The following is an 11246-nucleotide window of genomic DNA, read 5'->3' as shown; positions in this document are numbered from 1 at the left end:
ATTCATAGTCAAAAGAGTTTTCCCATACGGAACGATAGAATTGATAAATTCAAATGGGATTGAATTTAAAGTTAATGGTCACAGAGTTAAACATTACATACATAGTCCGATGGAAGTCGACAACGAAGTTAATCACAATTTCGACACCACAGCTAACTAAGTGTGGGGAGAATCAAATCTTTAAAGGATAATATGTATTTCTGTTAGAGTTAGATTGTCTGTTTTCGTGTAGTTCTCGAAAATGGAACACGTATGGTCTTTCCCTAGCAGACCCTAAAGAACTAGTCTTCTCCCCCCATTCTGAATTTTTATTTTTTTTTAGGTTTTTACGAAATGAAGACTGCCTGTGAATTAAACCATGGTCTAATGCTACACACTTTGATCACTAAAAGAAATAATGACATACTACCGAGTGAAATAGTATCAGTAATCAGAGAAAGAATGGACGGAGTTAGAAAAGGATCCAGATGCGAAGATAATAAGTTACAATTTGGTAAAGGAAAATCAAAATCCGCAGCAAAAAGAAGAGCACGACACCTAGAACGATGTCACAAATGCGGAAAATGGTCACATGGAGGTAAATGTTCAAATAATCAAACCTATTCAAATACCGAATTTGTTACTTTATGCAGAGACGGACCGTTCATATGTTTAGAAGAAAAGACAATGAATGCTCGAGGTTACGCCTATGCAGCCATGGAAAACCAATTAAACCGACTATCTTATGAATATAATAGATCATATAACTAAGAAATCTATTTCACAGGTATGTCTGTACAGTTTTTATTTTTATTTTTATTTTTAACCTTTTGATAATAAACGCTAATTTGTTCGCTAAAAAGTATTAAATTGGTATTGAATAAAATTAGGTTTGGCGACCGAAATTATTGATATCATTCAAAAATTTATTACATCACTGCGAAATTTAACGTTTATTCTTAAGGTATAAATATCTTTAAACAATCAACCCAAAATATTTCAAAAATTCGTCATGAGTTAAATTAGGTCTTGGAACCGAAATTACTTTACCGAAAAGAGGGGCGCATATTTTTGATAATATTTGATTGATTAAAGTGGGATAAAAAGACAAAAAGATTTTTAATTTATTTTTTACCATGTTTTTAAAATTAATATTTAAATCTTAAATTAATATTGTAAACTTTGTAAAAACAATATATTTAAAATTGTAAATATTTGAAAAATTAATATAAGTGTGGTATGAATTTATAAATTTTTAAATTAAGTTTGGTGTGAATTTTTAAAATATTAATTTTTAATTTTATGCATTTTAAATTTTAAGTTTGGTGTGAATTTTTAATTTTTAATATTAATTTTGAATTTTATATTTATGTTGTGTGAATTTAAAAACAAAAATTTACTTTATCTCATTAAGTTAAGAATATGATTTTTAAAATTCGTCGTAAGTTGAAGACTAGGTCTTTGAACCGAAATTGCTTTACCCGAGGGAGGGACGAGAACTTTTATTATCATTATTTTTAATCTTATTGATTTAAAGTATGCCAAAAACATTGAAAAAACCCAAAAATCTTAGCTTTTAAAACAATCGCTACAAAAAGACAAATTTTAAAATTTTGTCGAAGGACGGACTAGGACATCGATCCGAAACGACCTCGTCCTAAATAATATGGGAAACAAAATTTTAAAATTAATTACTTAATTGTTTTAATAAGTTAATGATAAAAAAAAAAAAATAAAAAAAAAAAAAAAAAATAACCAAACTCCGCGACTCGCGGAGTTTGGAGGGTAAATCTCCGCGAGTCGCGGAGAGACCGGATTACAGAAAAAAAAATAAGAGCTGCACACGAACTGATCAGCTCCCACACACAAACACACTGCATAAACACCCGAAAAATACTGCGAAAACCCACGAAAATCACCCCCAAAAATCTCAATTTTTAACCGTTAATCACCAAATTTTTTGCTAAAATCATGTTGAGAAGGATGATATCTAAGAACTACTCAAGAAAAACGGTAAATTTCTACACCTAAACACCATTTAATTCGAATTTTAGTGTTCTTGAGCTATTTTTCCCCAATTTGATTTTGATGCTTTCTAGTGTAATTAGACTTAAATTGTTTATGTATTATGCTTGTATAACCTAGATTGATGCTGTTTAACATGATTAGAAGCCTTAAACTTCAAATTTTGAATAATCTAGGGTTTGTGTTCTTGAGCAATTTGGGGCTTTTTGATATAAACAGGTTATGGCCGATTTTTGTCATGAATTGTTGCTAAATTGAGTAGTGTAACATGTCTAGGTAGTTAAATGATCCAAACTTTGAGCCTAAACATGATTTTGAGAATTAAAGTGAACTTTTTCAAATCCAAAATTCATGAACTTGATTTTTGAAAGATAATGCCATTTGAGACTTGTTTATTTACTAGTAATGATTATTTTGACATGTTATTTAAGTTGAATGCTTATAAACTTGGCGAAAATTTTCGTATATGCTTATTTGAAAAAGTGTAGATTTGATAAAAAGGTGAAAATAAGCTTAAGTTTGATATAAATTGATAATGTCATTGTAATTATTTTGATTGATGATTTTGCTGACACTAATGCATATTTGGATGCACAAAATTTGTGTTTGATGTGTTTTGCAGAATGAAAGGGGTGAATCTTCATCCCAAGCCCGCCATGCTCCTGCTGAGAACTTGGAACAACAGGAGGTAGATAACTACTACAAGCAGGATGTACCTCATCCAGTCATGACCTTTTCAGATATGCACTTGGAACAGTTGCACCCGAACCTGCGATTTGACAGACTTTGGATAGATTATCCAAAATATCAACGGGGTTTGCATACTCTTCATTCCAAGGTTGTTGAGGTACCGAGGGTCATAGAATGGGGACCCTTGGAAGCTGTAGAATTGGCCGGGCCAATTAGGGAATTACTGGTACAGAGGTATGGTAATTCTTCTTTTAATGACTGGATATGTTTATTCACCATACGCAGACCTGTATATAAAGTATGGTGTGAAGAGTTGTTATGTAGTATAGAGTTGAATGATCGGGTAGCTAGTTTAACCGATTGTTCTTTTATTAGATTTTTGTTAGGCGGTTCGATGCGCCACATGTCTTTACTGGACATGGCTCAGGCTTTACGTATATATACGCCTGAGGAGTTAGCGTCTGCCGATTGTAGAGGATTGTTACTAAACGGTAGAAAGATAGATGAGAATTTTGATACACACGGTGTGTGGAGTCAAATGACAAGCCATCACCGTTTCAAGGGGGGAAACTACTCTTATTTGGATATAGATAGAGCCGAATTAAGAGTAATACATAGGTTTTTAGCAAATTCGATTACACAAAGGGGTAAAAACAAAGAAAAGGTAAATGAACAAGATTTGTTTTACCATATGTGTATTCGAGACCCACACAGCGCTGTAAGTATACCATATTGTGTGGGTTATTATTTATCAGCTATGGTTCGGGGGATGCGTCCACATAGCATAATAGGAGGTGGTATTTTTATTACTTTGATTGGTGAATATCTCGGTGTGGATATAAGTCGGGGGGGATTATTAGTAGAAGAGCCGGAACCCCGCGACACTATAGGTTTAAATGTATACCATGGTGCAAAAGTTTTGAAGCGGCGAAATAACGCCGCAGTACGATACAATGGTAGACATCCACAGGTAGAGAGAAACCAGGAACAAGGTAATGTAGGAGGGGGGAATGAGATGCAAGAAATGCATAGGTTTATAGCTTCTCAGGAATACGAAAATGCTAGACAGAGAGCATTTGAAGATTGGCAAGTTCATCAGAACCAGATCATAGCGCATTGCCAACATATAGGTAGAAACTATATTCCTACACCGAAACCCGTCTTCCCTCCTTGGTCGATAGAGATGCAGCCACCATATCCTACGTATGACCCTGCCGAAGCATTCTATAGCACTTATGGTTATGCGTGGAACCCCTATTGGTACCAATATCATCCTTAGTTTACTTATTATTTTTTATTATTTTGTAATTTGTAATTATTGATACATTTAATATTTTTGTTAATATTGTAATCATTTTTATAATTATCTAACTTTTATTCTTAGATTTTAATAATTTTTGAATGTGGGGTAATAAACCAAACTTCAAAAATATGTATATATGTTTGCAGTTTATCTTATGTACACAACAGGGTAAAACAACGCATTTTCAAAGACTGGCATTAAGTTCAGCAAAAGCAACTAATTTTGACGACAAGATGCAAAATACATGTGAAATAACAACAAGACGGAATGAACAAATGATGTGCACCATTTATCATTCAGCAAACAAACGCCAATATATTTGGAAACTTTGGTAAAAATTTAATCATTTTCACACAAATCACCCTCAATAATATAATTTGTTACTGATTTCTTGCAAATGAGGGCATTGCAAGATCTTAAGTGTGGGAAGGGATTAAATTCTTTCGGATTTTAAAATTTTTATATTAAACACTTGGTTACCATTAAAAATACTAGTAAAGCAGTAGTTGTATTAGAATCTAGTGCTCTCTGATAAAAAAGAACAGCCCTAGTCTTATATACTGACAACCCAATTCTAGTAAAATTTTTCAAAATTTTCAATTAAATGAATTAAAATCATGTTTATACATATTTATGAACGATAAAACTAGGTTTTAACACCGAAATTATTGTTACCTCGGAAAGGACATAAATTGAGAAACAAACTAAAATGTTAAAATTCATTTAAAATGGAATAGAGGACGATAAAAAGGAAAATAAAAGCCAAGTGTGGGAAAATTTACCAAGTTATTTTAAACATATGTCACATATATCTGTAACAAATAACTGAAAATACTTTTGCTTTGGACTAAACTAAACTGTTTTACCCGATGAAAGAAAAGAAGAGATGGATCTACACGATGAATCAATTCCATCATTAAAAGGAAGTAAAGTCTTCCGAAAAAGACACGCGCTTCTTGATTTAGGTCATGAAGTTGTCGTCCAGACCAGCTGTAGGTTGACGAAAAATCTAGAAAAGTCATCACTAAAATCAGCAGGAAATCCACGGACCTCAGCATAAAACAGGGTCGCCAAGTGGTCAGATTTATCCTAACCATGAGAAGGATTTATCTCGTACAATGGGGGGGCACCGTGCAAATTAGCTTGATAAGACTAATGAATCAGATCCCCATAAAGGATAATCTCCTTAAAGATTAAAAATCAGCTTTTAAGCCTGATATTACTCAATCCTTGAGATTGACCTTAAAGATTGAGAATTCAAACTCATGGAATTCAATGATATCTAAACTCGAGCTTAAACGAGAAAATATTTTGATCAAAATTATAAACCGATTTGTTTTCTGAAAACCCTATTTTCAATGCGTTCATTACCATTGAACGTAAAATCCTAGGAATTCACCTGAAATTCATTAGGTCACCTGAACTAAATCGGGTGTCAACCGTAAGAACGGTGGTTGCATAGCATGGTCAAAGACAGGACTTTGTGCCAAACCGACAAATTATAAGGGTGAGCTTTACTATTGCTCCTACCAAGGATAGTAATTGCGTCCGACACGTTATAAACCATAATCAAAAGCATGTCACGAGACATTGCCTTAACAGTTGCTTGTTCAACGCTTTCCTTTACAACCGGACGGTAGTTTGCCGAAAGGTAATATACGGAACAAGTAAACTGGACGTGTTGCTTTCCAAATACAAGGTTAGCAAGTGGGTGACACAAAACCGCAAGTTTTGAGCTAAAATTTTCAAATCTGAAATCCACCAAACCCACAAAAATATTTTGCAAACACCGGTAAAGGGTTATTCCGGAAAACTTATCTAGGGTAAAAACTAGATTTAATTTTCAAAAAGATCAAATGTTTTCATAAAGATCCAATTTCCTTAATGGATCTATATTTTTATAGTCATGTGGGACTGTAAACCATATCGTTACTACCATTGTTTATACCGCCGTATAGAAATCACTGATGTACAAAGTGTGAAGAATAAAGAAGTGATTCTAGTATTTCAAGACGATATTGCTTGAGGACAAGCAACGCTCAAGTGTGGGAATATTTGATAATGCTAAAAACGAACATATATTTCATAGCATTATTCCTCAAGAAAGACAAGCTTTTAGTTGCAATTGTTCTATTTACAAGAGATATTCGTTTAAATAATAAAAGGTGAAGACAAAAGACAGATTCGACGAATTGAAGACGCAAACGACCAAAAAGCTCAAAAGTACAAAAGACAATCAAAAAGGTTCCAATTATTGATAAGAAACGTCTCGAAATCACAAGAGTACAAGATTCAAAACGCAAAGTACAAGATATTAAATTGTACGCGAGGACGTTCGAAAATCCGGAACCGGGACTAGAGTCAACTCTTAACGCTCGACGCAACGGACTAAAAATTACAAGTTAACTATGTATATAAATATAATATATTATATAATTAATTATATTAATTATATATATATTATATATATATAATAAAAACCGTCGGCAGCAAGAAACTCCAAGGGTGTGAGCTGTAAATACCTCTCCGCGACTCGCGGAGTTTTAAGGGCATTTTGCCGCGAGTCGCGGAGCCCCAAAAATCAAGTCTGGCTATAAAGCCAACCGAATTCTGATCAAATTTAAAACATCTTTTTTCTTCCTCTTCATACGTAAATATATTTATATTTATAATTTATATTTTAATTTTAATTATAATTCTAATAATAAGGGTATGTTAGCGAATGTTGTAAGGGTGTAAGTCGAAATTCTGTCCGTGTAACGCTACGCTATTTTTAATCATTGTAAGTTATGTTCAACCTTTTTATATTAATGTCTCGTAGCTAAGTTATTATTATGCTTATTTAAAACGAAGTAATCATGATGTTGGGCTAATTACTAAAATTGGGTAATTGGGCTTTGTACCATAATTGGGGTTTGGACAAAAGAACGACACTTGTGGAAACTAGACTATGGGCTATTAATGGGCTTTATATTTGTTTAACTAAATGAAAGTTTGTTAATGTTAATATAAAGATTTACAATTGGGCGTCCCTATAAATTACCATATACACTCGATCGGACACGATGGGCGGGGTATTTATATGTACGAATAATCGTTCATTTAACCGGACACGGGAATGGATTAATAGCCACTAGAATAATCAAAACAGGGGTGAAATTACATTCAAGGGTAATTGGTGTAATTGTTAACAAAGTAGTAAAACCTTGGTTTACACGCAGTCGATAACCTGGTGTATTCATTAAACAAAGTATTAAAACCTTGTTACAATTCGAATCCCCAATTAGTTGGAATATTTATCTTCGGGTATAATAATAATTTGACAAGGACACTTGCAATTTATATTTATGACTGATGGACTGTTATGGACAAAAACCAGACGGACATATTGAATAATCCAGGACAAAGGACAATTAACCCATGGGCATAAAACTAAAATCAACACGTCAAACATCATGATTATGGAAGTTTAAATAAGCATAATTCTTTTATTTCATATTTAATTTCCTTTATTTTATATTTAATTGCACTTCTAATTATCGCACTTTTATTTATTGTTATTTTATTTAATCGCACTTTTAATTATCGTACTTTTAATTATCGCAATTTAATTTTATCGCATTTTTATTATTCGCAATTTCATTATCGTTATTTACTTTACGCTTTAATTTAAAGTCTTGTATTTATTTTATATTTTACATTAGGTTTTAACTGCGACTAAAGTTTTAAAATCGACAAACCGGTCATTAAACGGTAAAAACCCCCTTTATAATAATAATATTACTTATATATATATTTGTATTTTTATAAAAGTAAACTAATATAGCGTTGAGCTTTGTTTAAAGATTTCCCTGTGGAACGAACCGGACTTACTAAAAACTACACTACTGTACGATTAGGTACACTGCCTATAAGTGTTGTAGCAAGGTTTAAGTATATCCATTCTATAAATAAATAAATATCTTGTGTAAAATTGTATCGTATTTAATAGTATTTTCCTAGTAAAATAATAACTATTTTATATACACCTCGCTTCGCATCAAGATTTATTCCATATCTTTATTTCACACTTTTCATTTTAAACCTTTATAGTCATTAAAATGTTCATTTTAGCCCCATCATTTTTAATACTAACTAGATATGTGATTGCCCGTGCGTTGTCGTGGGTGCCATTATTGAGTTTGCTTACATATGGCATGTCATCGATGCAAACAAAAGTGCTTAAATATTGCTATTCCTTAGTATTTCAAATACTATATATGTATGATGTATCATGTATCATGTAATCGGTAAATGAATATCGATCAATTATTCAACAATTTCTATCTCCATTATTGACTATAATAATACATATACGATAATCAATGCAAAACTGAAATGGATACCTTTCTCATGATTTATTAACATTCTTGTATCTTGGAAGATAGTGTAATTCTAATCCTGTGAACCTGCTTTTGAGGTTCTTCAAGTGCTAGCCTCGCTCGCTTTACTTCAACCCTCAAATCCGATTAAATAGATAAATATAAAAGTATACCATCTGCTAGAGTTGATCGAATTCATACAACCATCAGGTACACATGTTAATCTGCAAGTAAATTTCAACGACTTCAATGAAATATTCACTCAAATAATTTCTATTTGTTTGCATATTTTTTTTTAAACGGCAATTTTGGCATCAAATCCTCGCATTTGCCACTCGCACACAACCGCATACAACAACATGCATCAGTCCTTTGAAGTTCACAATAAAACTGCACAACTCACATAATAGTCAATGCAAAAAACTTAACCAAACTAAGCAAATAAGACAGATGATCATCAATGACAATCAGCTATTGCAGGTATCAATACATTCGATTAATGAGGCATCTATACATAAATTTTAAGTCATATAACAGTAAATACGTGTTTCCTGAATCAGTGGTTCTTAAGGAAAGTAGATGGACAGGAACAACAACTATCCATTAACTGTGCAAAGCATAAACTGCAAGATATCATGTAATCGAAAACGTACACTACTGACATTTAGAGGTTATCACCTTGTATATCATAAATGTACGGGCAAAAGCAACACATTCATTTTTGAAACTGTTATGCATTGTAAGTGTTCATGCACAGGTTCACCGTAGCAACCTATAGTCTTCTCTTCAGCTGTTTCTAAACTATAAAAAACAAAAAGGGTCAATAATATCCATCGAAATGAAAAACACCAAAAAAATTCAACCTTAACTATCTATTCAGAAAGGGGGATGATTCTCACACACACTTTTTTGATCATCACACACCTATTTTAACCTTTTACTCTTCTAATAATACTCAATTGGTGTGTGAGGATCAACATGATCATATTAACTTAATTAAGAAGACTAAGAGTTGCTTACACTTAAATCCTTTTGTAATACTGGTAAGGGAATGCATGAACAATCACATTCATCATAAACTCATCATACATATTAACTTTGAATTGAATTTGTTAGTGCATATTTTGTAATCCCTAGTTCCATGAACTTTAACGTTTTATTCGATCATGTTGTAACCTGTAATATTGTTAAACGTTGATTGTCGATGTGTTATTTTATATTTGTAAACGTTTAAATATAATTCGTAATATTACTCGACAGTCGGCCGACTGACATGGTCAGTCGACCGACTGTCATTCACTGTCGACCGACATAGGAACTGAGGTATTTAAGCCTAATTAATCTTCATTAATTTGGTTAACTACTTAGCACATTACACACACACGAAAAACTCTTCTGGGTCGAGTCTCTCTCAATCTTCATGTCCAAATACCACAGAATGTCAGTCTAGGTTTCGTGTTTATCAAGATCTAGTCTTGGTTTGACTTGTACGAACCTGAAAACCCATAGATATTCGTTTAAGCTCTTTCTATTGTTATTCCGCCTCTAGATCGTGTTAGGTTGATTCTAAGATCCTCTCTCTCAGCGTCTACAAAGTGGTATCAGAGCACTGGCTTGCTGAATCAATTGTTTTAAACGAGTTCTTGGTATATTTTTGGGTCAAAAAATTGGTTTTGGATTGAATTTTGTATACTTTTACGTTAAACCTTCGGTTTTGATTCTGGCTCTGAAAGAAAGTACAGTCGACCGACTTAGGAGACAATCGACCGATTTTCATGTATTTCGACCGATTGTCATTAGTTCGACCGATTGTCTTTAAACCGACCGACATAAGATAAACCGACCGACTTAAGTATTAAACCGACCGACTTAAGTATTAAACCGACCGACTTAAGTATTAAACCGACCGATTGAAGGAACATCGACCGATTGAAAAAGTACTACCATTTGCCTAAATGTAAACAGAACTTCGACCAAGAAGTCATTGACAGTCGACCGACTGTTGTTGTTCATCGACCGACTGTTGTTGTTCATCGACCGACTGTAGTTGTTCATCGACCGACTGTATCTGTTCATCGACCGACTGTCACCAACAGTCGACCGACTTAGGATCAGATTCAACTTTAATCAAAATTTAAAATGTCTGATCAGGCAATGGCAATTACTTCCGGCGTTCAAAACATTTTACTATCTGATAGTGAATCAGGCAATGCCAATCGTGCTCCTAGACTTGATAATACAAATGATTACATTAGATGGAGGGCTAGGTTCATGAATTACATTAGAGGCCTTGATCCTAGAATGTGGGATTTGATACAACATGAATATAAAGAGCCTTTAGGTACTGATGGTAATAGTAAAAAGTATGAAGATTATAGCGTGACAGAAAAAGAAACATATGCCTTAGAATGTAGATGTTATGCTCAATTGACCCAGGGTTTAGACGGTGATATTTATCATCAATATCAAATGCACTTAACATCATATTCTCTTTGGAATGCTATTAAGATAGGTGTCGAAGGAAATAAGGCGTATCGTGAAAAGAAAGCTAAAGTAATCAAAAGTGAATGGAAAAGGTTTGCTGCTCTAAGTCATGAAACGTTAGAAGAGACAATCATTCGCTATCGTCATCTTGTCTCTGAATTGGGTAACTTAGGTGTAGAAGTTACAGAACAGAAAGCTATCAAACAATTAACAGATGGTTTACCACACAAGTGGGATGCGTTTATTGAACAGATAGAAGACAGAGCTTCGTCTGCTGGTGAATCACTGACCCTAGATAAATTCACATCAAAATTGATGGTAAAGGACTTGGATATGGAAACCAAGAAGAAACGTCTTGAGGGTCAACAGAGTCCTATAATTTACAAAGCTGGTACTTCTGGATT

Source organism: Rutidosis leptorrhynchoides, chromosome 9, assembly GCF_046630445.1.
Source record: "Rutidosis leptorrhynchoides isolate AG116_Rl617_1_P2 chromosome 9, CSIRO_AGI_Rlap_v1, whole genome shotgun sequence".
Taxonomy (NCBI): domain Eukaryota; kingdom Viridiplantae; phylum Streptophyta; class Magnoliopsida; order Asterales; family Asteraceae; genus Rutidosis; species Rutidosis leptorrhynchoides.
The sequence above is the reverse complement of the archived record's forward strand: the minus strand, read 5'-3'. Positions refer to the sequence as shown.